The following is a 26,340-nucleotide window of genomic DNA, read 5'->3' as shown; positions in this document are numbered from 1 at the left end:
CAAACTTGTGGACAAATGGACTTAGATGTTTACAAAGTGTTCCACCCAAAGTCATCAGAATACATATCCATCTCAACTGTACATGGGACAGTCTCTAAAATAGACCATATACTAGCCCATAGGCTGTGCTTAAGTAAATACAAAGGAATTAAAAGTATCCCATACATATTATCTGATCATAGTGCAATGAAATTGTAAATTAATGGCAAAACAAACCACAAAAATTCCATAAACACATGGAAATTAAATAATACCCTCCTGAACAACCAATAGGTCACAGAGGAAATTAAAGAAGAAATTAAACAATATCTACAATTAAATGAAAATGCAGATGCAACATACCAGAATCTATGGGATTCAGTGAAAGCAGACCTAAGAAGGAAAATTATTGTGGTGAATTTTCACATCAAGAAAACACAGTGAGCACAAATACGCAATCTAATGTTGTCCCTCAAGCTTTTAGAAAAAGAAGAGCAAGCCCAAAACCCATACAGGAAATTATAAAGATCAGAGCAGAAATTAACACAATGGAGACTAAGAAAACAATACAGGGGTTGGGGATTTAGCTCAGGGGCACAGCGCCTGCCTGGCAAGCATGAGGTCATGAGTTCAATTCCCAGTACCAGAAAAAAAAATACAAAAGATTAATGAATTGAAGAGTTGATACTTTGAAAGAATAAATAAAACTGATAAATCTAGTCAACCTTATCAAAAAAAGAAAAAAAACCTCAAATTCATATGATGAGGAATGAAAAGTGTGAGATCATACAGATCCTGTGGCAGTTCACAAGATCATTGTGATCTTGTGAAAACAGAAGAAATAGACGTTCCCAGATATGCATGAATTACCAAGGCTGAATCAGGAAGTTATAGAAATTCTGAATCAGGCAAATAAATACATGAAAAAATGTTCAACATCATTGGTCATTCGAGAGATGCAAATTAAAACAACACTGAGATCTCATTTCACTCCAGAAAGAATGGCTGTCATCAAGAAGTCAACCAATAACAAATGTTAGGGGGAGGTGTGAGGGGAAAAGGAACACTTCTCCACTGCTGGTGGGAGTGTAGATTGGTGCAACCACTGTGGAAATCAGTGTGGAGAGCCCTCAAAAAACTAGGATTAGAGGTCCCATTCCACCCAGCTATTCCCCTTCTGGGTATTTTCCCAGAAGAATTAAAAACATCAGACCACAGTGTTATGTGTGCATCCATGCTTATTTCAGCACAGTTTGTAATAGTTAAATCATGGAAACAATCCAAATACCCACCAACTGAGGAATGGATAAAAGAAGATGTAGTATTTTTGTACAACAGAGTACTACTCAGCCATAAGGAAGAATAAACTTGAGACTTTTATAGGTAAATGGATGCAGCTTGAGACCATACTCATAAGTGAAGTAAGTCAGACTCACATGCGTAAACATCATATTTTCTCCCTGGTGTGAGAAATTGAAAGAGTAAATATGGTCTAAAATGTACACTAAATATTGTGAAATGGGAAGAAATTGGTTAAAACAAAAAGGAACTAGGATGGGAGAAAGAGGAGAGGAAGGATGATGGGAAAAGGAAGAATAATACGAATTAGCTCTCCTATTAGTGTCTCTTAGGTCATTGACAAGGAAGGTTTGTGCTAATATCAATTGGAGAACTTTTTATGCCCATATCCTGTCCTCTGAGTAATTACTTTGAAATAAGAATATGCAATGTATTAACTCTTGTTATTCTCTTATTATTGTGTTATGAAATTGTTTTACTTTTTTCCATAAAATAAAAAAAGATAAAATACAAATTTTAAAATGTTATTAAAGTTTCAAATCCCAAGACTTATCTGTATTTAAAAAGTAAATGTACCAGACTGGCTGCCTAATCTTTGTTAATATAGAATTTTATGCAAAGTGTTACACAGTTTGTTAACGTCAACAGAATCTCATGTGATTTTGAAAGCTATCAAACTTTACGTTGAATATGCTGTCATTTACAGTGCCAGCAAAAGTATAATGAAAATGATAATATTATATGGATTACTCTACAAGGCTAATAGTGGAAAGGAGCTGAAACTGAAGATAATATTTACAGAGAAGAGAACAATATATTCATGTCTTTATGTAAATATATAACAAAATAATGCCTCCTTAATTAACATAAATTGCAGACTGAGTAAATTACTAATTCAGTGTAAATGAGCTGGCTGTATAACTAGTTACTTGACATTCAGTTATTTTGCACATGTTTAATTCCATTTTATTTTTGGTTAAGAATATAATGTAATAGTTTTAAGCAAATCCTTTAGGGAACAATTGCCTTCTTAGAAATTACAATGAAAATTTAAAATAACCAAAAATGAAAGATGGAATGCAAAATAAGTACTGGTTATATGAGTTTTTAATTATCTGAAATAAGTTCATGTCTTCTGAAATATATCTTTTCCTTAACATTTCTTTGCTTAATCAAATATTCATTTAGTAGATCAACTCAGTTTCCTTATCTTTGGTCCATGATTAACTGAGAAATTATTTGCTATGTTATTATGTTCTTAGTGATTGCCTTGACTATTATTGCATGCATTTGTGAATCCTCAGAATTTAATCTTTATTGCTTTAATTTCCTTTCCAGAAAATCTAGAATCTTACAAATCTTTAATATTTATCTCTCTTCTGATATATTATTGTTTTACGTTTTTGCCCATGTTTTAAAGACTGACAGTCATTACTGTACTGTCTATGCAGTAAACACATATTTAGATTTATCCAAGTGTTTTCATTTTATCTACAGCTCCAGTTGTTATTATTTAATTCTACTTAAACAATGTCTCCTAGGGCTTGGGGTACAGCTCAGTTGTAGAGTACTTGCCAAACAAAGTGAGACCTTGGGTTCAATCCTTCACTATGAACTCTAGTGGAGATGTGCAGAGAGTGAGCCCCTCAGTTTTAGTTTTCCACAAATGTCCCTCACTTTCCCTGCATTACTCAGGAGCGCTCTCATTGCACATAGATTTCCACTTTGGTCATTTGTTTTTTATGCCTTAGAGTTATACCATTGTCTTTTGGCTTTCATTGTGTTTGCTGAGAAATTAGCTATTGGCTCTTAGTAAATTACAGTCATGTGCGACATGACAGATTTTCAGGTCAGCAACAGGAAGTACATTATGGTGGTCCCATAAGATTATAATGGGGCTGAAAATTTCTATCAGCTAGTGATGTGGTAGGTGTCACAAGAACACGGCTCAGTGCGTTACTACATGTGGTGGGGATGCTGGTGACACAACCTGCTATGTTACCCACCAGCGTCACAAGAAGTAGCACATGCAATTGCGTACAGTGTGTGACGCTTGATAGTGTAATGAAAGACTGTTACTGGTATATGCACTTACTATACTATATTTTACTACTATTTTAGCATATACTTCTTTTACTAATATTTTTAAAAAGTTAACCATAAAACAGGCTCAGTTAGATCTCTTAGGAGGACTTTAAGAAGGCGTTTTTTGCCATAAGAGATGCAGTTCCATGTACAATGTTTTTTTAAAGTTAAATATTATTACAAAGAAATGAAGGTTTAGCTGGGCATGGTAGCACATGTCTGTAATCCCAGCACTTGGGAGGCTGAGACAGGAAAACTGCCGTGAGTTCAAGGTCAGCCTGGGCTGCATAATGAGTCCAAGGCCAGTCTGAACTATATGTTGAGACCACCTCAAAGAAACAATAAATGAATAAATAAGGCTTTAAAAATGTTTTTCAGTCAAAAGTTTAAAAATTAAAAAGTTTATATGGCAAAATGTTATAATGAATTTAGATTAATGTACTATTGACGAAAGAAAAATATTTTTTTATAAATGCAGTGTAGCGTGTGTGTCCAGTGTTACAATGTCTGTAACAGTATACAGGAATGTCTGAGACCGTCACACTAACTCGCTCCCTGACACGCAAAGCAACTTCTAGTAATGCCAACTCCATTCATGGTGAGTTTCCTAAACGGGGGGACCAGTTTTTAAAAATCTTTGCCTGTGTTTTCACTGCACCTTTTCTGCGTTCGCACACCCAAGTACTGAGGTGACGGTGCCTGCAGTATTCAGTGCAGTGACCCGCTATGCAAGTGCGCAGTCTAGGAGCCCGGGCTGTGCCGAGCACCCCGGGCTCCTAGGGCTCCTGTAGGCGTTACCACCTATGCGAGTACGCATGCTCTGTGGGCTGCGCGGTGACTCAAGCGCTCTCAGGAGTCTTTCTCAGAGCACACCCTGTGGTAGGTGACACGGGAAGGACGGCACTGCTCCTTTGCTCTAATCTGGCTGCTTCCTCCTCCTTCCACTCCCCACTGATTTTTAATATCATCTACTTATATTTTCATGGATTCTACTATGATGGGCCTAGGTGTAATTTCTTTTAGATTTGTCCTGTTTAGAGTTTTTAGTATTGCTGAATTTTTAAGTTATTTTTCATCAGTTGTCTTCTCTTCAAAAGAGTGGTTCTCTCTTCAGTTTGTTTCTTCTTAGTCTCTTTCCTCCACTTCTAGGACTTCAGCAATACCTACACATTATGTTTTCACACTTTACCAATCACGTATACCCTTCTATATTTTTCCTTCTTTTGTCTCTTTGTGCTTCATTCTGAAAGCACTAATAGCCCACTTCCTGTTATGAAGTGTGTAGGCAATCAGAAGTTAAATTAGAGGTCATTTAAAAATTTAACTTCTACCGGGTGTGGTGACACACACCTGTAACACGCCTGTAATCGCAGCAGGAAGGATCTTCCAAGTTCGAGGCCAGCCAGGGCTACAAGGTGAGCTCAAGGCCAGCCTGAGCTGCATAGAGAAACCCTGTTTCAAAAAGACAAAAAAAAAAAAAAAAAAAAATTTGTCTTCTGATTGCCTACAAACTTTGTGATAGGAAGTGGGCTGTTGATTTTTGTTATTTTCCTGGGATTAATTTAGCAGAATGAATGAGGAGAGCCTTAAGTCAGAAAAGTAAGGTTTCCCTGAAAGTTTGGAAACATTATGTGCCTCTAATGACCGAGCTGAGAAGCAGCTCCTCACAGGTATGAACACAGAAAGACATCCTCCTGTTAACGCTTTCAGACTTTGTTCCAAGCCAGCCATAAAACTAGCATAAAATATGAAACTTATGTTTCCAATATTATGGCTTGCTGCGGGTAGGTCAAATGGTAAGCCTTGTAGTTTTTGCTTTGAATGCAATGTAAAAATGAATTGGAATGTTTCTTTGAAAATGACAGATGGTTTAACTTTGATTCATTGGTGTATATTACAAAATAAATGTGGGACTTTGAGCTCACTTTTTGTGATATATGATCCTAGTCTGATTTTTTTATATCCAGTGGTATGATGTAGGTTTGATATTTTAAAATAACATTGCGAAATGGAAACCCATTCACCTACCTCTCAGAAAAAAAGATAAATTGTATGTTAACCTGTGTAGGAGTCAGAACAGAAGCCAGGCTTGAGGGGCTTAGAGTTTATGACTCGGACTCCTGGATCAACCAGGAATAATCGGCAACTGAAACAGAGCAGTTAGAGAAAACGCAGCTGAGGGACTCACTCCCTTCCGCCCATTTCATGCCAAACAACACCTTGTGGCCACTCCTCCTGCCATTGTCCTAAGAGAGGAAGAAAATAAAACAAAAAAACCCAGGGGATTTCTGATACGAGGGAGACGCGAGGTGTTGGGACTCCCAGCCTGGGACCAGCGTGCTCTTGGAAAGCCCCTGCGATGGTACGGTCAGTGACGCCTGTCGGTCCCGCCTAGAGACCAGGAGAGGCCCCTGGGATGAGGCGCATGTCCTTTAAATTCTGAAAGCCCGATTTTGGGGGCTGCTGTTCTGCTCCTGTATGCTATGAGCTGTGCGCAGTGCTTCCGTTTTCTGCCACTCGGCACATGTTTCTGTCTGTTTGTTGGCACGGACCTGCCCTGGGCACAACTTCCGGGGATCTTTAGGACACCTAGCTGCTTGCTGCTTGCTGCTGAGCGCACACGGGCAGTTCTTTGCGGGCCTGACACAGAGCCCGGACTATTCCTGCCCCTTAGGCCGGAACATCCTCGAGGAGTTCCAGCCAGGAGACATCAGGAGACATCAGTGGAGACCAGGAGACGTCGCTGGACACTGGCTCTCAAGCAGCCAGCAGCCAGCAGCAAAGAAGCCCGCCCGGCCAGAGAGGAAGGTAATGCCCGCTGGCTCCCTCGGGAAGACTCTCTCCCTCTTGGTTGGGTGCACAGGACAGATTCCCAAGGCAAGCAGCTGATCTGTTTGCTGTTTGGAAATTACTAGGCTGTGGGGCAGAAGGCTTCTGCCTTCGCTGAGGGTAGAGGACCCTGTGGATCAGCTGGGCTTGCGTTTTGTTGACGGCCCTCGTGGCCTGCAGACCTGCTCCAGGGCTGACTCCCCGGGGAGTGGAGGCGGGCGGGGTGTGGGGCGGTGGCACTGCCTCGGCGTCACCACCCTCAACGGGGAACTGGGAAGCATGGCCACGGCCCACCTGAAGTTGGTGCTCTCCGTTGTGGGGGCGGCTGGCCGTGTGCCCTCCTCCGAGCCTTGAGGGGCCCTGGCACAGTGCCAAGCTGCCTGTGGGCCACACTCAGCGAGGGTTTTTCACTGGTGTGTCTGCCTCTGCCTCTGCCTCTCTGTCTGTCTCTCTGTCTGTCTGTGTCTGTCTGTGTCTCTGTCTGTCTCTCTGTCTGTCTCTGTCTGTCTCTCTGTCTGTCTCTGTTCTCGGCTTGGAAGTTCTGGGCCCTGCCCTGCTCCCCTTCACGCTCTTGTCTATCAGGGTATTCAATTCTGGCTTTTTAGTGCTGAGCAACTCAGAGAAAAAGAGTTAAAAAGTACAATGCTTCCTCACATGGAACAGAAGGAAAAGTGTCTGGTCATTCTGAAAGAGGTTGTTTTTGCATCGCGCAGTCCGTGAAAAGTGGTGGCTGCTCCTCAGGCTCTGGCTGAAGCGGCTGGTTCTTCTCCGGTCCTAATGCCCCCCCACAGCTGCACCTCCCGAGTTACTCCTCCAGTGATAGTTTTTCTCTCCATTCTGCTTGGTTTTGCTTGTGCTGCAGTAAGTGTAGCTTCAAGTTTACACCCCTGTCGAAAAGGATCTGTAACTTGTGTGTACTGACTGAATTTACACAGTGCCTGACTTTACTCTGAGATCTTGTCACCAGGTGTGTATGTGCTGTGGTTCGATCTGTGGGACCAGGGTTTCTCTCGACACCGGTATCATCTCCTGCTCTTGGGCTGCTGGACTGTGGGGTATCATCTGTGGAAGCGGCCGTGTCTCAGCCAGAGGGGCTGAGAACCGCACCTGTAATTGTCCAGGTTTGGGGGTTTGGGGTTGTACTCGCTACCCGCTCCCTAGACGGGACATTAGGTGGTTTTTGACTTGGCTAAGAGACGTTCAGCCAATAAGGTATTCCAGACCTGGACTCTGTGTCTGGACTTTTTGTGGACATAGGGGAGATTCTAAAGTTCAAAAGCAAAAATGGCCGGGCGTTGTGGTGCACACCTGTAATCCCAGCACTCAGAAGGCTGAGGCAGGAGGGTCGCTGTGAGTTTGAGGCCAGCCTGGGCTACATAATGAGTTAAAGGCCAACCTGCACTACATAGCAAGACCATGTCTCCAAAAAACAAAAAAAAAGGCAAAAATGACGTGTTCCCACCCAGGGCTGGAGATGTGCGTGTCCCGGAGCATTCATCGATAGCAGGGGTGCATTGATGGAAGCAGAAACGTTATAGGTAATCCAGAGGGTGCCCTGTCGGGTTCCCACGTGGGAGCTCACTCCGGGGAAGGCTCTGAAAGGACTCTATGACCTAACCCCAAGGACTTCAGCCTTAGCAGATCATGGCTCTGGGCTCAAAGGCACAGGAACTGTCAGGAGATGCCCTGTCAGGGACCAGCTCCGAGATAGGCCTGTTAGGCTTCCCACAGCTCCTGCCCATAAAGCCCATCTTGGGGTATTTATCCCACCTGACCCCCGGTTAAATGGCTTCTCAGCTGGTCCCCTTTTCAGTTACAGATATTCAGCAGTGCAAGGAAAAGCTGGGTAGACTCTCAGAGGACCCTGAAAAGGTTCCTAATGGTGAAAGTTCGCTCATCTCGCTGGCCGGGGGGCTGGCCGGTGTCTTCCGGTTTCTGGCTGCACAGCAGTGGAAAAGAAGCCGATTACAAGGGCTGAAAGGCAGGCTGGTGATAAAGTCACTGCAGTTTGGCCTCTGATAATCAGCCGACTGCTGTGTTCTTTGGATTCCATGAGGGGCGCGAGTGGGACTATAACACCGGAGGTGGAGAAGCCAAACAAAAGCTATACCTTCATGCCATCTTAGCAGGTACGCCAGGAGGAATTCCCAAACCTGTGAAGTAGGATAGGCTCAGGTCTGTTAGTAGAGGATTTGACGAGAAGCCGGTTGCTTTTCAGCTCTGGCTTGGAGAAGTGCTCTGTATACACACTACTTAGATGCTGAGCCCAAGGCCGGGAGTGGGAGTGCATGCCTGTAATCCCAGCACTCAGGACGCTGAGGCAGGAGGATCGTTGCAAGTTCAAGACTAGCCTGGGCTACAAAGTGAGCTCAAGGCCAGCCTGAACTGCGTAGCGAGACCCTGCCTCAAAAAGACACACACACACACACACACACACACACACACACACACACACACAAAAGATGCTGAGCCCAGAGAAGGTCAGTTTATCCCACAGCAATGTTTTGTCAGTCAGTCAGCTCCAGACACTAGGAAAAAGCTCCAGCGACTCCAACTTGGCCCACACATTGAAGTAAGTCAATTGGTCAGCGTAGCTTATTTGGTCTTTAACATCCATGATGAAACAGCGCAAATGAGAGCTCAGTGAGGAAGAGGCAGTGGCAGTTGCCCTCTCTGCTAAAGCCCACAGCACTCAGGGAAACTGAGGCAACCCAAAAAGTGATGTAAACGAGATAAAGGGCATCAAGCACAAGCGAGTGGGGTGCTGGGCAAAAGAGCGGCCCAGAAACCACCTCAGCCTTGCCCGGTGCGTCAGACGCGGAAGGGGCCTTGGCCTGGGCGGGGGGACACTCCGCATTCGCAGTGGGAGGAAGTGCCGGGAAGGAGGCCGAGCCGGTGACCGACGGCGCGTGCGGCAGCCCGCAGGGCACCAGCGCAGGAGCATTCCTATCAGGGTACAGGAGGCTGGGGTGACTCTAGAGGTAGAGGCCAAACCAACTGTATTTCTCTGTGAGGCCGGAGCAACATACTCAGTTCTAGTTTCCTACTGGGGTGAATTTCATGCCTTTCAAAGTTGTTGGGGGTCTTGGTGACGCTGCGCTGACAGTTTTCTGTTATCCCCCACTCTGGACTGCTGTTGATTTCCCTTTCCAAGCTGCCCTTACGGTGATACTAGAATGCGCCAATACCAGTAATCGGGAGAGATACGCTCCTCCAACTCAGGGCCGCCCTAATGTTCAAGCTCTGGCCACCATGTCCGAGCTGCTAGGGACTCAAGCAGCTTGATCCCACGGGACCTGATGTCTCTGCTGAGAGTTGATCCCCAAGCATGCTACGACAGCACCCCAGGGAGAGCTGTCAGGAGCACTCCAGTAGTCATTCAGTTGATAGACCCTGACCTATATCCTCACAGAAAGCAGCAGTACCTTAAGGAAGAAGCTAGGCAGGGGGAAAGCCCACTATTGATCAGTTTTTGGCTACGGGGTTACTGGTGCCGTGCCAGTCCCCAGGAGTGCTCCCATCTTACCAATGGTCAAGGCACTGGGAGAATGTTGCCTCATATAAGATCTCAGAGCCATCAGGGAGGCAGTGGTACCCATTCACTCTTTAGTGGCAGACCTGTGTACCTGCATACCCTTTAGCTCAGACCCCAGGAGACACTGAATGGTCTTCTGTCCGTGATCTCAAGGGTGCCTTCTTTTATACCCATGCAGATCCTAACTACCAATATTTGTTTGCCTTTGAATGGGAAGATTCCCAAGCAGGACATTGCCATCAGGATACTTGGACTGTCTTGCCTCAGGGTTTTACAGACAGTCTCTACCTGTTTGCACAGGCTTCAGCTCAAGACCTAAAGAGTTCAAGTTCAGAATGGGAGGCATGTTACAGTGTATAGATGACCTCCTCACCAGTAGTCTCACTAAGGAGTTGTCTGACAAAAACTTTGTTAAGTCTCTCAATTTTCTAACAGAAAGGAGTTACAAGGTATCCCACTTTAAGGCCCAGATTTCTCAAAAAAGGTGACATATCTAGGATACATTTTAACTCCAGGACAAAGACAAATGTCCCCAAGGAGAACAGAAGCAATTTGCCGTCTGGGCCTTCCGGAGTCTAAACAGCAGCTGAGGGCTTTCTCGGGCATGCTAGGCATCTGCCACATACGCATGCCTCGTTTCGGAGTAATAGCCAAACCCCTACATGAGGCAACTTGAAGGCCAGAATCTAAACCCTTGAAGTGGACAGCATCCACTCGAGGGGCTTTTAAACCCTTCAAATGGACCTGATGCAGGCCTCCACATTGGGAACCCCAGACCTAACTACGTCCGCTCTGTTTATGGCCGAAAAGGAAGAGGAGCCGCGGGACTGCTGACCTAGTATCTGGACAAGGAGAACTGACCGGTTGCCCACTTTCCCAGGTGACTAGATGGAGTGACACAGGGTTCTGCCTGTAAGAAGGAGCTGCTATTTCTTGCACTCTTAGTCCAAGAAGCCGTTATGCTAACCTTGGGCCTAAAGCTCTTAGTTCTAGCCCCACACCAGGTAAAGGCTCTGTTCAAACTCAAGGCATGTTTGTGGATGTCTAGAGAAGGCTCACGAAATGCCAGGCTATTCCTATGGAAAATCCAGATGTTTCTCTTCAGCCCTGCACTGTTTTAAAGCCAGCCACTCTTCCCCAACTAACCAACAGATAGAACACGAGTGTGGACAAACCATCACCCAAAATTATGCCGGCTGCCCCAACCTGAGGGACCAGCCATGACAGGGACAGATGGCATATAGTTCACTGACGCAGCAGCTTCCTAAGCATTAGGAAGGCAGGTTATGCCACAGTCAGCCCTGGCCAGGCCCTTAAAGCTAAAGGACTTTCCCCTGGAACTTCTGCCCAAAAGGCAGAACTTGTCACCCTCACATGCTCTCCTTGACTTCCCCAGGGTAAGACAGTCAATATATACACGGACTCCAAATACGCCTTTCTGGTCTTGCATGTGCATGTAGCTGTCTGGAAATAAATGGGTCTTTTGATCAGTCAGCAGTCTCCAATAAAACATAGACACAGAGATACTCGCCCTCCTTAGAACAGTAAATCTCCCAAGTGAAGTAGGGACCTTAAGCTTCCTTGGGTCCTGTCTCCCAGGGTCATTCTAAAGCAGATTCCACAGTCAAACAGGCAACTCTGCCGTGCAGTTCTGGTCCTTCAGTAGCTCCACCTGTGTCCTATTCCAGAGTCCTGATTTAGAGCCAGGGTATTCCAAAGAGGAGCCCCAAGGGACTCACAAAGCGGGAGGGGTGTAAAAGGGCCAGTGGTGCTATGGGGGACTCTGCTTGTTGTTGCCACAACACACGCAGTGCCAAGTCATTAAGTCCCTACGCGATGCCCTCGCCTAGGTTGAGATGCCGCCACATAGGCTCTTTGTAGAGCCTGCAGTCCATGATAGGGCAACCCAGCTCTATACGGTGTCCTGTCTGTGCCCTCCATAACTCAGAGACTCCTCCTCCCCACTGCCTGAGCCAGTGCAAAGGTGTGGGTCCTCCCTGGAGAAGACTGGCATAAATATGTCCTATATCTCACAAAAACATGATTAGGATTAGAGTGAATTCTGGAACAAGCATGCGTGTTGAGAGCCCCTGTGATGGCACAGCACCCTGTCAGTGATGCCTGTCGGTCACACCTACAGATTCCGGCAAGGCACCTGGGCTGAGGTGCATATCCTTTAAATCCTGAAAGCCTGATTTACTGGGACTGCTGTTACTGCTTCTGTGTCAATGTTTTTGTTTTCTGTCACCCTGGCACCATTTTTCTGTCTGTGCCATACTGTTGCATAATTTAAGAAATCAGAGAGACTGTGGGAGAAACAGGAGGATTTATTTTAGGTGTACACTCAGCAGACTCATGTCCAAAGGGCTGAGCCCGGAGCAAAGGAAGGCCTTCAGCTGTATACATGTTGTTGAGAGGATTGGTCCCCAGTGGTGCAAAACTTGTGGGCAGGCAAGCAAGTTGGCAGAAGAACACGGCAGTTTATTAACCTGTGACAGTTTTGCAATTTAGTATATCTTGGTGACCCTGCTTGGGCATAGCAGGATGTTATGAGCACAAGAGGTTATAAAACTTTTTTTATAGGGACAAAAGTTACTGATTTTCTCTGTATTAGGACAAAGCACACCAGCTGGAGGGCAGGGGAAATCTAAAGGGTAATTGTTTATGTTGGAGAAACTTATTTTTTTCTTTTTAAGTTCTGCCTCAGTATCTTTTTTGGCACAGACTTGCCCTGAGCACAACTCCCCGTGATCTTCAGTAAAGTAGCAGCTTGCCACTTGCTACGAGGTATACAGTTGACAATTCTTTGCTTGTCATACACAAGAGCCTGGACTATACCTGCCCATAGCACAGTAACAGAAGTTATTTTGAGAATTTTCATTCAGCCCAGCTATTCCCCTTCTTGGTATCTTCCTGAAAGAACTAAAAGCATCATGCCTCAGTCCTGTATTCACACCCATAATTAAAGCAGCACAGTTTGCAATAGCTCAATCTTGGAAACAGCCCAAATAGCCATCAACTGATGAGTGGATAAAGGTGTTTTTGTATACAATAGAGTACTTTACAGCCGTGAAGAAGGATAAACTTCAGACATTTCTAGTTACATGGATGCACCTTGAGACCATATTCTTGAGTGAAATAAATTGGACACACATTTGTAAATATCACAGTGTTCCTCTGGTGTGAGAAACTGAAAGTGTAAAAAAGGACCAAAATGTATAATAGATATTGTGAAATAGGAAGAAAATGTTCAAATGGGAAGGGGAACTAAGGAGAGGGAGGGGGGAAGGAAGGAAGAGAAAAGGAAAAACAAGAAAAGAAGGAAAAATGGAAACAAAGCTTTCATAAATAAGGAGGGAAAGGGAGGGCAGGGGAGAGAAAAAAAAAGAATTAAGTTATGTACAGGTACAAATTCCCTATGATGGATGTGATCATTACGTATACCTAAAATGTACCAGTGAGCCTAATTAGTTTAAAAAATAAAAAAAGGTCTTAACGTATTATCGTGTACAAATTGCTGGCATAATCATCACCCAGCGTCCCAAACCATTTACTGCATCACACTGAAAAATTAATATTAGGAAGAGTTTTCACCACTAATTGTGTTGCTGTTTGTCTGACCTTTTATACCCAGTGGTGTTTCTTTTGTGAAGTTGGGGAAGCTGGCGTTTGGTGCCTATGTGTTTGTGACTGTTATCTCTTCCTATTGAATTGTTTCCTTAACTGGTAAGTAGTGACCTTCATTGCCTTTCTGATCAGTTTCAGCTTGAAGTCCATTTATCTGAAAATAGAATAGCAGCTCCTGCCTGTTTGGGGGTTCTTTTTACATGGGGTATTGTTTTTCATTCTTAGATTCTTTTAGTCTATGAATTTCTCTTTGGATTAGATGTGGGTTTTGCATACAGCATATTGAGGGATTTGGTTTCTTGACCCATTCTGACAGTCTGTGCCTTCTGACCGCTGAATCACGGCCGTTCCCGTCAGGACTCACTCCGAATGGTGCTGACTTACTCCTCTCTTTGCATTACTTTCCTGTTGTTGACTTTTCTTTCCACCCCTGCTGTTTAACTGCTCATCCTGAGTGGTGAGTTCATTCTGCTAGTCCCTCATTGTCCCTTTCAACGATATTCTTGAGAATTTTTTAGAGTTCTGATTTTATTAGTCATGAGTTTGTTGTGCTACACCTTATCACTACACCACCACCCCCAAGTTTGAAGGATAGTTTTGCAGAATACATCAGTCTGGGTTGGAAGCTGTTTTGTGTTAGGGCTTGAAACCCTTCATTCCAAGCTCTCTTGGCCTTTTTTTTTTTTTTTTTTTTTTTTTTTTTTGTTTTTTCTCCGGTACCGGGAACCGAACTCACGACCTTGTGCTTGCCAGGCAGGCGCTTTGCCACTGAGCTAAATCCCCAGCCCCTGCTCTCTTGGCCTTTAAGATTTGTGTTGAGAAGCCTACTATAATTCTAATGGGTTTACTTTTACAAGTGATTTACTGCTTTTTTTCTAACAGCTTTTAAGATCCTGTCCTTGTATTAGATTTCTGGGATTGTGACTATAATGCGTCATGGAGAGATTATTTTCTGATGATGACTATTTAGGGTTCTCTATGCTTTCACTTATCTATATGTCAAATTCTTTTCCTGTAATTAGAAAATTTTCCATATAATTATTTCTATAAACTGGTTTTATATGCCAGTTTGTGCTGTCCTCTGATTTTTCACTAATTTCATTTAATCTTAGTCTTCTTTGCATCATCTAGCAGCTCTTGAACCCATTTTTCATGTTTTCTGAGTCTTTGCCTTTTCTAGTTTGCCATTAATTCTATCCACTGAAACTTTTGTTTTAAATATTAAATTTTTACTTAATCTGATAAAAGTCACTTATGAAAAACTTATTGCCAACATCATATTAAATGGGGAAAACCTAAAAGCTTTCCTTCTAAAATCAAGAACAGTACAAGGATGTCTACTCCTGTTTAATGTAGTCCTCAAAACATTAGCCAGAGCAATAAGGTAAGAGAAAAAAATAAAAGGATAGGTACAGGAAAGGAAAAATTTAAAGTATCATTATTTGCAAATGACATGATCTTCTACTAATAAGACCCAAAAATTCCACTCAAAAGCTCTTAGAATAGCCAAATTCAGCAATGTAGCAGGATATGAAATCTGCATACAAAAATCAGTAGCATTCCTATATACTACTAATTAACTAATTGAGGAAGAAATTAGGAAACTGATATTCACAGTGGGATTGAAAGGGAAAACTATACAAGAGAAATTGTTCCTCTAAAACTTTGTTCTTTTGAAACTGCCTAGCTCTGTAACTGCTCCATAGCTTTGTAATTACTTTCTTAACCCAAGAGTGTAACCGAACGTATAGGATGCCTGATTGTACCATGGTACCAAGCTTCATGAACTGATGATTTCACTCTACTAGCTAATCAGAACTGCCGGGCTGTTCTGTCTCACCTTTGTACCTCCTGCTTGTACATCATATAAAAGCCCTAGACCACCAGAGATTGGGGCCTGATATCCTAGGAATCATCCCAATCGGTGCTCATCCACGTAAATAAATCTGCCTCTAACTCCTGGGTGTCTTGTCAGTGTTTCTCCTTCCCATTGCAAGATCAAAAAAAAAAAAAAAAAAATTAAATGCAGTACTTAGGAATTAACTTAAACAAGGAAGTGAAAGACCTCTATAATGAAAATTGCATTACTCTTTAAAAAGAGATTGAAGAGGACATCAGAAAATGGAAACATATCCACTGTTCTCCATAGGTAGAACTAACATAGGCAAAATGTCCATTACAATTAAATGTCCATTACAAAATGTCCAAAATGCAATTACAATTAAAACACCAGCAGCATTTCTCATGGATGTACAGAAAACAACCCAAAAATTCTTATGGAATCAGAAGAGACCCAGAACAGCAAAAGCAATTCTAGGTAACAATAGCAAAACAAGAGACATTACAATCCCACATTTAAAAGCTACAGTAATAATGATTTTTTTAAAAAAACATGGTATTGGCACAAAAACAGAAATGTGGATCAATGGAACAGAATAGAAGACACAGAAATAACCAAGACATGTTCGAGTATTTGATCTTTGACAAAGGGGCCAAAAACATATACTAGAGGAAAGATATCCTCTTCAATAAATGGCACTGTGAAAATTAGTGCAGAAGATTAAGTAGATCTATATATCTCACTATACTTAAATCAAAATGGATCAAAGTTCTAAATGTTAAAACAGAAACATTTAATCCGCTAGAAGATAAAAAGGTAAAACTCTTGAAGGCGTAGGTGTAGGCAAGGACTTTCTGAACCAAACCCCAGTGGCACAAGAAATAATATCAAGAATCAACAAATAAATCATATCAAATTAAGAAGCTCTGCACAGCAAAGAAAACAACCAACAGAGTGAAAAGACAATCTACAGAAGGGGAAAAAAATTTTACCCTCTATTTCTTGGACAGAGGCCTGACATCTAGAATACAGGAAGAACTCAAAACAATTAAACTTACCCAAAAAATAAAAGAATTTAAAAATGGGCAGCTGAAATGAACAGACACTTCCCAGAAGAAGTACAGATGGCCAATAAATACATGAAAGTATGTTCAACATCCCTGGCCATTAGAGAAATGCAAATTAAAACACTGAGATTCCATCTTACCCCGGAAAGAATGGCCATCATCAAGAAATCAAAGAATAATGCTCTCAAGGCTGTGGGGGAAAAGCAACCCTTCTACATTACTGGCAAGAATGTAAACTAAAACCCCTATGACAATCAGTATTGTGATTCCTCAAAAACTGGAACTATAAATTCCATTTGACCCAGATTTTTCCCTTCTAGATATCTTCCTGAGAGTGTTAAAGACATCATATCACAGTGATACATGTATACTCATGTTTATAGCAGTACAATTTACAATAATTCAATCTTGGCTACAGCCTAGATGCACATCAGTGGATAAATAGATAAAGAAAACGTGGTATTTATACACAATGAAGCATTGCTCTGCCATAAAGAAGGACAAACTTGAGTCATGTGTAGGAACTGGATGCACCTTGACACCATAATGTTAAATAAGTCAGACACATGAATTTCAGTTTCACATGGTATCTTTTATATAAGAAACCCAAAATACAAAGAGAAAAATAAAAGGTAGGTAATAGGATTGCTATGGTTTATGTCTGTGTGTCTCCCCAAAGCCTCGTGTGGTCATGGGGCAGGCTTTTAGGGTTTGATTGATTATGGGTGTGAGAGCTACACCCGCTCTGGGGCGGATAGTTTGCGTATGTAAGGGAGAGGAAGAGGCTGCTTGTGGCCATTCCTCCTTTTGTGCTTGTTGCTTTGCTGTGTTCTGCCGCCATGAGCTGTAGCCCTCTGCCATGTGCCACTCTGCCTTGTAACCTGCCAAATGCGGTCTAAAACCTCCACAAACTGTAAGCAAAATAAACCTTTCCTTCCTTAATTTTGGGCGTCAGGTATTTTGTCCCAGCAATATTTTGTCCCAGAGAGAAAAGTAACCAAGACAAGAATATACAGGGAGAAATTTCTTCAAATGGGAAGGGGAACAAGAGATGGAGGGAGGAGGAAGAAGGAAAGGAAAAGAGATTTTAAAGAGAGAATTAAAGAAAAAATGGAAATAGAGCTTTTGCAAATGGAAAGAGGGGTGGGACAAAAAGAATTTAGATGTGTTATGTGCATGTGCAAACTCCCCATGATAAGTGTAATCATTATGCAAACATGTACTAATAAAAATATAGAGATTCTTAAAATACTAAAATTTTCAATTCTAGAATGTCTGTTTTCATAGTTTCTTTTTCTCTGCTGAAGTTTCCTCTTCTTTCAGTGTAATTGCTATGGCTCAGATGTAATTTGTCCCCCAAGAGCTCCTCGTGGAAGGTTGGTCCTCATCATGCTTGTTGATGAAGAGGTAGGACCCAGTGGAAAGCGCTTAGCTCACAGGGGTCACTGGCTTGCAGGAAATCAATGCTGATTATGGGGCATGAGTTCCTGTGAAAAGGGTTGTTATAAGGGGCAAGGTGGCTGTGTGGCTCCCTCCCTGGACTCCAGTCTTTACCACACAGCGCTGTCTCTCATACATTTCCCCCACGACGCTATCTGCCCGAGGGGGCCCTCGGCAAAGGCCCAGCCGATGGGGCCACCTGATCCTGCACTTCAGCCTCCAACACTGGACACTAAACAAGCTTCTTTCTAAGTACCCAGGTTCAGATACCATGTGCTAGCAACGGAAAATGGACCAAGGCACTAATTATATGTTCCTTTTCCTCACTGAGCATAGTTACAAGGGCTGCTTTGAAACTTTTTGTCTGTGTAGTGGATGGACAACTGGTGGTCAGTTTGTAACACCAGGCTGAACCAAACCAGTGTGGTGCTGGGTGTGGGAGGCCCGCCTCAGGGCTGTGGCCAGCAGCATAAGCGGCAGAACTGGAGAGGAAGGCGAGAGGCTGTTGGCAGCTGGTAGAAGCTGTTGGGAAGCTGTGAGGGAGCTGCTGGTTCTGCGGGAGGAGTTTGTCATGGTGGTTTACCTGATGAACTCAGCTGTTCTCATCGGAGGAGGAGCTTGGGACCTCGTTGTCGTTGAGAATGGCTATGGTTCACTTTGGGGGAGCTCTGGTCCTCACTTTGAGCATCGCTTCCTGGCTCCAGAGGAGAAGATGGTGCCCCGCTTGGTATCCTGGAGAAGCTTGTCGCACTGGCTTCCTGATGGGAACTCAGCTTTCCTCATCATCAGAGGACTCAGGACCTCATTGTTGCTGAGGATGGCTGTGGTACTTTTCCTGGGAGCTCTGGTTCTTATTTTGCATGTCACTTCCTGGCTCCAGTGCAGATCCCTCAGCCTGCTAACACAGATCCTTCATCCCACTGGCACAAACTTTCTAGCTTTCACCACTGACCTTTGGGCCTTCCCAGTGCAGGTCCATGAAACAGGCCTGCATGAAACACTGTCAGGGGCTCTAGGCCTCCAGTTGGACTTGTGGGAGGCATTGTTATGAGCTCTAGGTCTTCAGCGGGACTCATGCAGGACACTGGTGTGGGACCCAGGCCCTCAGCTAGATTCTTTGGTCTTTAGTGCGTGGACAGCTTTCCCATACTCTTTTGTATATCATTCTTTGGGTGACTATTATAAATAATCTTATAAAATATGTGTCCAGTACTATATTGTTTCTCTTGCAAAACACCAAATTAGGACAGTCTATATCCAACATCTGAGTCATCTAGAGTTGGCTTTGGCTGGCTTTTCTCCCTTAAGAGGATGTTAAACTTCATAATTCATCAAATGTCAAAAAATTTGAGTTGTATCCTGAATGATATAAAGGGTATGTTGTGGATTTTTGATTCTAGATTTTTTTCATATTTCTCCAAAATATCAAGGGTGTTTTTTTGGTTTTTTTGTTTGTTTTGTACTAATGGGCTCTACTCAAACTACAAAAGTCTAACCCATTTGTACAAATCTTTTCTGCTGCTAGTGAGTGGAGACTCAAATCAAATATTTTATCTCATTTTAAATTAATTTTATTGGTATACTTTAGATATACATAATGATCACATTCATCATAGAGAATTTGTATTTGTACATGATATATCTTAATTCTTCCTGTTTTCCCCCAATCCCTTCCCCTCCTTTCAGCCCCTTTCCTCTCCCGGTCTTTTATTTTAGGTGATCTCCTTGTAGTCTGCCTAATGTATGTGTTGTTTAGAGTCCATGTTGGTCAGAATTTATACAGGGGAATTTGTGGGGTTCCCCTCTTAGCCCCTCTCCTTTGTGAGATTTCTGTCTCACTTTCCAGAAGGCCTGTCATCTCAGGTTCTGCCCCTTTGCTCAGGCTAGAAAGAGGACTGTCTTTCTGTTAGAGTTCTAGCTTCATTTACAGTCTGCCCACAGAGTCACACTGAAAACACACAAAGAAACAAACAACAATGACGACAACAAAAACAGGAAACTCAACCCCTGCTGGTCATGTCTACCAAGTTTTAATCTCTCTCCAGGATTGGCTGCCACTTGTTCATTCTCCAGAGCTCTTAGGTAATTGGCTTTTATATTTTATCTGAGGGAGTTTCAGTCTGTTAGGACTTTATCCTTCCATACTGGGATATATACTTTTCCAAAGTTTAAGTTTTAAAGTCACATTTTAGAAGTGTTAGCTAAATAGAAACTGAAGATTTAGTGATGCTTGATGCAAGTTAAAATATGCTTTAGCATACACCACAAGTTTATTGATGACAATGTAACAGAACTTTGTCCCCGTCTTAATTACTTTCCTCTCATTGCTGAGACAAAATACCTGACGCCCAAAATTAAGGAAGGAAAGGTTTATTTAGCTCACAGTCTGTGGAGGTTTCAGTCCATACTTGGCTGGCTCCAAGGCAAGGTGGCATATGGCAGAGGGCAACTGTTCATGGCTGCGGAAGACAGCAAAAGCAGCAGCAAGAACAAAAGGGAGGAGAGGAGGCAAGCAGCCCCTTTCTCTCCCTTACATATGCAAACTATCCACCTCAGGGCAAGTATAGCACACCCATAACCCCAGCGTTGGACTATGGATCAATCATAAGTCTAGAAGCCCGCCCCATGACTGCATGAGGATTTGGGGCAACATGCAGAGATAAACCATAACAGTCCCATTGCCATGGTTTTGGCATAGCTGGGCTAACCTATTCACAATCTTTCAGGGTTGCTCCTACAGGCAGGAAAGAATGTGAGCAAGCTAGAGAAGACTGTGTCGTACGCCTGTCCTGTCCTGTCCCTTCCCTATCATTTCTTGTAAAGCACTGACTTTCAACATGGAGAGACAGCCTCTCTGAGTTGGTGTCAAATCTCCTAATGTTCATGGCCACCACGGTCATAAACATCTTCGCCATATCGCAGCAACAATTTTGTAGAGCAGATGTCACTTGAATAGGACCCTTTAGGTGGCAGAGGGCATTTTCCTTAGAGACATTTTGCGAGTATTCATTTCAGTTCTTGTTTGGGAGAATGGAAGGTGGAGTGTCTGTGCAGTTGCACAAACCACTGTGGCTAATGCACAGTGGGTAGCCACGGCCGAGGAGCACTAATAGCATGGTGCGAGGTGTCTAATGATGGACCCTGCAGGATGTTGGGCAGATATTTAAATGCCAAACTTGTCAAAACATCGTTTTTCATCGTTTCCCTATTTACTAATAAAGTAATGTCAATAAAACCTGGCAAGTCTAAAAATGTTTTAAGATTCCCAAATTGGCCTGTACTTTATGTAATGATAGTTATGGCTAGGGGATAATGTTCATGATTGTAAAAGAATGCTGTACCCTTCAGACTTCAAATCCCTTTTTTGTTTTAACAAACAGTCTCATCTCATGGTTAAGTACATTTTAAAGCAGTGTTTCTCAAAATGTGGCCCAATGACCTCATGCATAATACCTCCTGTGGTTTTGCTAAAAATGTATATTTCTAAGCTTCACTCAGCTCTATAGTAGCAAACCCAGGGAGACAGGGTAGAAGGGATGAGATCTTCCAACTTGCATTTTTGTCAAGCTTCCCCAGGTGAGTCTTACGTACATGAAAGACAACAAGGAGTCTTTGGAAGATATTACTCAGTTTAGACAGCACAGCATAACAAAATGAACTATCAAACCATGAAAAGACATGGTGGAAACTTAAACCCAAAACCTGAAGTGAAAAAAACTAATCTGAAATCACTCTCAATTTTTCCCAAACCTAAAACTACTCCCAAAGTCATTTTAAAAATCATAGTGAAATGAGTTAGTACATTCTGAGGCTTCCCTCTCCCCTAACACACTTACTGTACACCTCCTAAGGACAGAACACCACCCTGGATGCTGGGGGATAAAAAGATCAGTACAGTATGGACATCACTGTCCTCAAGATGATTCTGTTCTGCTAGAGGCAGATTAGAGTGGCCAGAACGGCTTGAGGAAGGAAAAAGCTCTATGGCCACACATTGGTGGCACATGCATGTCATCCCAGCACTTGGGAAGCTGAGGCAGGATTGCTGTGAGTTTGAGGCCAGCCTGGTCTACATAGTGAGACATCCATCTCAAAAACACACAAACAAACAAACAAAAAGCTCTAAATGTTCTAATTGGAGTTGTGATTTTGAAGGAAGTTAAAACTCCCATCTCAGGCATTAACGTTAATGAGTTTCTTAAGATATCTGGATACCAAAAAATTGAAGTTCATGAGAGACAACGTGATAGAGCCATCTCAGAGACAGTCACAATGACTGAGACTACAAAATAGTGGAATTCAAGAGGCATTTTAAAACAAACCCTCAGGGTGTCTGTTGCATTTCTAGAAGCAGAGCCTGAGACAAAGGTTCATATGCAATTGATTTATTGAGAGGCTGCCTTCCCAAGACTCTCAGGGAATGAGGGCAGGGAAGAAGCAAGTTAAATGTACACTTTCAGGGGATGCTGAGGCTGTCTCAGCCTGGCTGCAAGAGCACGCCGGAGCACAGCACAAGTGTACACCTGCACTGTGACTTACTGGCCATGGACCCTCACCTGTGCCACCTAGGTCTCTTAATCATCTCCTGTTGACCAAGGGCGCTACCTCATCCCCTGCAAAGCCTGTGGCTGTGAACCAGTAGCAGCCAGTATTCCCAGAGGCTGGGGATGGTCGCAGATTCTTCACTGCAGCTAATCTTTAGAAAACTATGCTGTCAAATATTATATTATAATCACAGAAGAGGATCTACAGTATCTATTCTTATTGTAGAGAGTATCTCACCTTCCAGTAAGGCAATCAGAGAGGGCAATGAAGGCATCTGTTGAGCTCAACCAGTGCCTGAAATAATTCTTCCTGTATGTGGCTCTTACTTTTCTATTAAGACTCTGTAGTCACACTGTAATAATTCAGATCTACCCTTCAACCCTCATTTGTTATCGTCCATGAGCTTCGTTGTGCTTTAATGCCACGTCCGCACAGCTCTTGAAATTCTTAGGGTGAAGGACAGTGAGGATGAAAAAATAAAGACAAGAGTCAGAAAACAGAAAGCTGAAGTCAGGTGGAGCCCTCTCTCTGGATGGGAGAAAAGGAACTGCTCAGCCACCACAGCGCATTTATTTATATACTTGCAGGTTGATGTCACGTGACACCCCTCTGCCAGCAATCTGTTCGCTTGGCATGCCTTGGGCGCCTGGTGTTCTCTGGGCTGGAGCAGCTTGTTCATGTGGCTTGCCTCATGTGCTCTTTGTTCTCAGGACAGGCTTTGCTCCAGCCCACACATGTGATCAATCTCCAGTGTCAGCTGCTCCCCACACCTCCCCCTTGTCTGCTTTGTAGTTGCAAGTGATGGGTGGTCAGTTGAAGCTGAAGGAACTGTGTTTGAGAGAAGTTTGTTTTTTGGGTTTTTGTTTTGTTTTGTTGGTACCAGGAATCACACTGACAACTTCATGCTTGCCAGGCAAGTGCCACACCACAGAGCTCCATCCCCGGCAGGAGCTGTGTTTGGAGGACTCTGCAGAACATCCTCTCATCCTTGAACCCTTTCCATTCTGAGTGAACTTACTTGTTTAGGTTAAAGATTTCCATTTAGCAGCTTAACCCTATACAGCCCATTAATCCATAACATGGTCAATTACTGGCGCAGCTGGAAATTGTCAGAAGGTGTTAGTGATTTGAGTTTCTTTTACAGCTAGTATATTACTATGGCATTGTTTTATACTTCTTATAGCTACACTTTTCTGCTAGATGTTCAAGACCAAGTTAAGGTGAGACCTATATTAATTAAAATTAATTCCTATCTATCTATCAAGGTCAGCTAAGCCTCCTCAGGATTTACCCTGGAATCATGCATAGCACCTCTTAGTTCTCTTGTCAGTGTCAGCCATCTGGAGGGTCATAGTCACCGCTTAACCAAGTTGCTTACTGTGAAAGCTTGGGAGTGTTTTCTCTCCTTGTGACTCTCCTTAGGCACACTGTACATGTTGATTACTTTCATCTATGGTCACACAGTCTCTTTGGTCAGGAATTTGTATAACTCACCAGAATTGTAGGATGTCACTAAAAGGTTCCCTCCTGTCCTGGGTCCTCATTGACTTCCAGGGGCTGGTGGCAAAATATTGGCTGTCCTCCTAGCTCATCTATCTTTCTAGTTTTTGGTCTCCGAACCTCAGTTGTTGACCATCCAGAAGAGAAGCTAATGACAATAAATACATTGTATTGGGAGCAGTGAGCTTAATATTATATACTTGGCAGTTGATGTCACATGACACCCCTCTGCCTAGCAGCCTGTTTGCTTGGCTTGCCTCAGGCGCCTGGTGTTCTCTGGGCTGGAGCAGCTTGTTCACACGGCTTGCCTCTTTGTTCTTGGGACTGGCCTTGCTGCAGCCCCACATGTATGACCAATCTCCAGCTTCAGCCCCTTCCCACACTTTAGTAACTCCATCTTTAATGTGCAGTTTATAAGTTGGGTGTGCTGGTGCATGCCTGTAATCCCAGCACTCAGGAGGCCAAGGCAGGAAGATAACCACGAGTTAGAGGCCAGCCTGGGCCGCACAGTGAGTTCAAGGCCGGCCTGCAATACATAGCCAAGACTTTGTCTCAATAAACAAATAAACTGATAAGTAAATGCACTTTATCAAAGTGAACTATTAGACTTGTTGAGAAGATAAGATAAACAATACTGAGCACTTTTCACAGTGCCTGGCACACAGACACACTTAGCACATTTCAGGAAGTATGGCTGTTTTCATTTCCTTACTCTGCTCCACATCCAAGTTTTGATCACCTGTGTCTATGGGTTTCCACTGGTTTGCTGTATTAGCATCCTGCCTCAGACACTGCCCTCTTCTCCACCAAAGCCTAGCTGACACACATCTCTTCCAAATGATCCTGTGTGCATAACACATATCCCATAACTCTCTTCCTAAAAAAACTCATGCTATTAGCTTTCTGCTCAACACTTCATTACTTCCATAATAAAAAGTCCTGTTTTGTCTGCAGTGCAAGTGATTTCACAGCTTGGCTGTTTGTTATTTTTCCATGCTTACCTGTTGCTCTTCTTTTAAACCAGTTGTTCTCAAAATTTTAGTCTCAGGAATTCTTCTTGTTCTTGAGAATTATTAAGGCCTCTAAAGAGCTTTCCTTTTTGTATTTCCTCTACCGATACTTGTGATTTTGAAATTAAAACTGAGAAATGTTGAAAAGATTTACTTATTAATTTACAGATTCACCAGGTATGGTGGTGCACACCTATAATCCCAGCCCTCAGGAAGCTGAGGCAGGAAGGAGGATCACTGCGAATTCAAGACCAGCCTGGGTTACAAAGTGAGCTAGAGGCCAGCCTGAACTGCATAGTGAAACCCTGTCTCCAAAGGACCAAAAAAAAATTTTACAGATTCATTTAAAAGACAAGTATGCTATGTTATAAATAACAGTTTTGTAAATAGTAAACATATTTTCTGAACTCAATTTAGAGAAAAAAATGTCACTTTTATATTTTGTGAATCTCTTTTCTTTCTGGCTTAACAGAGGACAGCTGCATTCTCACATCTACTTTTGCATTTAAAATGTTGCAAATATGTTATTTTGGCTGAAGAAAGTGAAGACAATCTGTCCTCTCACAGATATGTAGCTGGAAAAGGGAGGACTATTTTAACAGCTTCACAGATAACGGTAGATACTCCTCTATCATAACAATACTAACTTGGGTAAATGTAGTTTTTCAAAGATCAGCTGCAGTGAAGACTCTGAAGCTGTAGTAATGGTCTCTTCGTACTCTGTTACATTAAAACCTGTGGCTGTTTTGCATTCTGAGAGCATCTTGTACTTGTTCATGATTTTGATTTCGCAAACCCCCTGGAGGGGCTCGGGCACCTCTGCATTCCTTGGACCACACTTCAAGAAGTGTGTAGTATGCAAGCCCTGTACATCTCCTGTTTTAAAGCAGACCCAGGATTTCTGTTTTGTTCTTCATGGCTCTGGAGATTGAACCCAGGGTCTTGCACGTACTCCACCACAAAGCTCCACCCAGTCCTTTTTAAAACTTTTAATTTGAGACAGCTTCTTACTCGGTTGCCCAGGCTGAACTCAAACCTGTATTCCTTCTCCCTCAGCTTCCTGAGCAGGTGAGATGACAGACCACCATGCCCAGCTGGATTTTGTTTTTATTTAGGTATGGAGAAGCCAAGGATCACAAGATAGTTCATGTATGGGCTTGTAGTCTATTACTCTGAAGGCTGAGGCAGGAGGATCATTTGAACCCACAAGTTTGGGCCAGCTGAGCAACATATGTAGCCAGATCCCATCATGAAACAATAAAAGAAGCCTGTTACTGACAGCTCAAGGGGAGGGGGGACCCTGTTCCACAAGGGTCGGTCATGAGACCTCCAAGAAACAAGGGGAGTGCATGAGCTAAGCCCTTATTGTGGTTTCTTCAGAAGGAACGGGTAGGGCAGGGTAAGGAGGGCAGCAGGCCTAGTATGGGGGCCTTGGATAATGTTGCCAGGCTTTGGGACAATGGATAGTCCCTGGTTGTCCAGTACCTGGCTTTAGGGGCATTTAGGGCAAGGGAATAGTGCCCTGAACTGTGGGGATCTGGATGAAAAAGGAGGCAGTTTGCATCTCGAAGTCATACTCACAAG

Source organism: Chinchilla lanigera, unplaced genomic scaffold, assembly GCF_000276665.1.
Source record: "Chinchilla lanigera isolate Chin_1 unplaced genomic scaffold, ChiLan1.0 scaffold00039, whole genome shotgun sequence".
NCBI lineage: Eukaryota > Metazoa > Chordata > Mammalia > Rodentia > Chinchillidae > Chinchilla > Chinchilla lanigera.
This window is presented reverse-complemented; position numbering follows the sequence as displayed.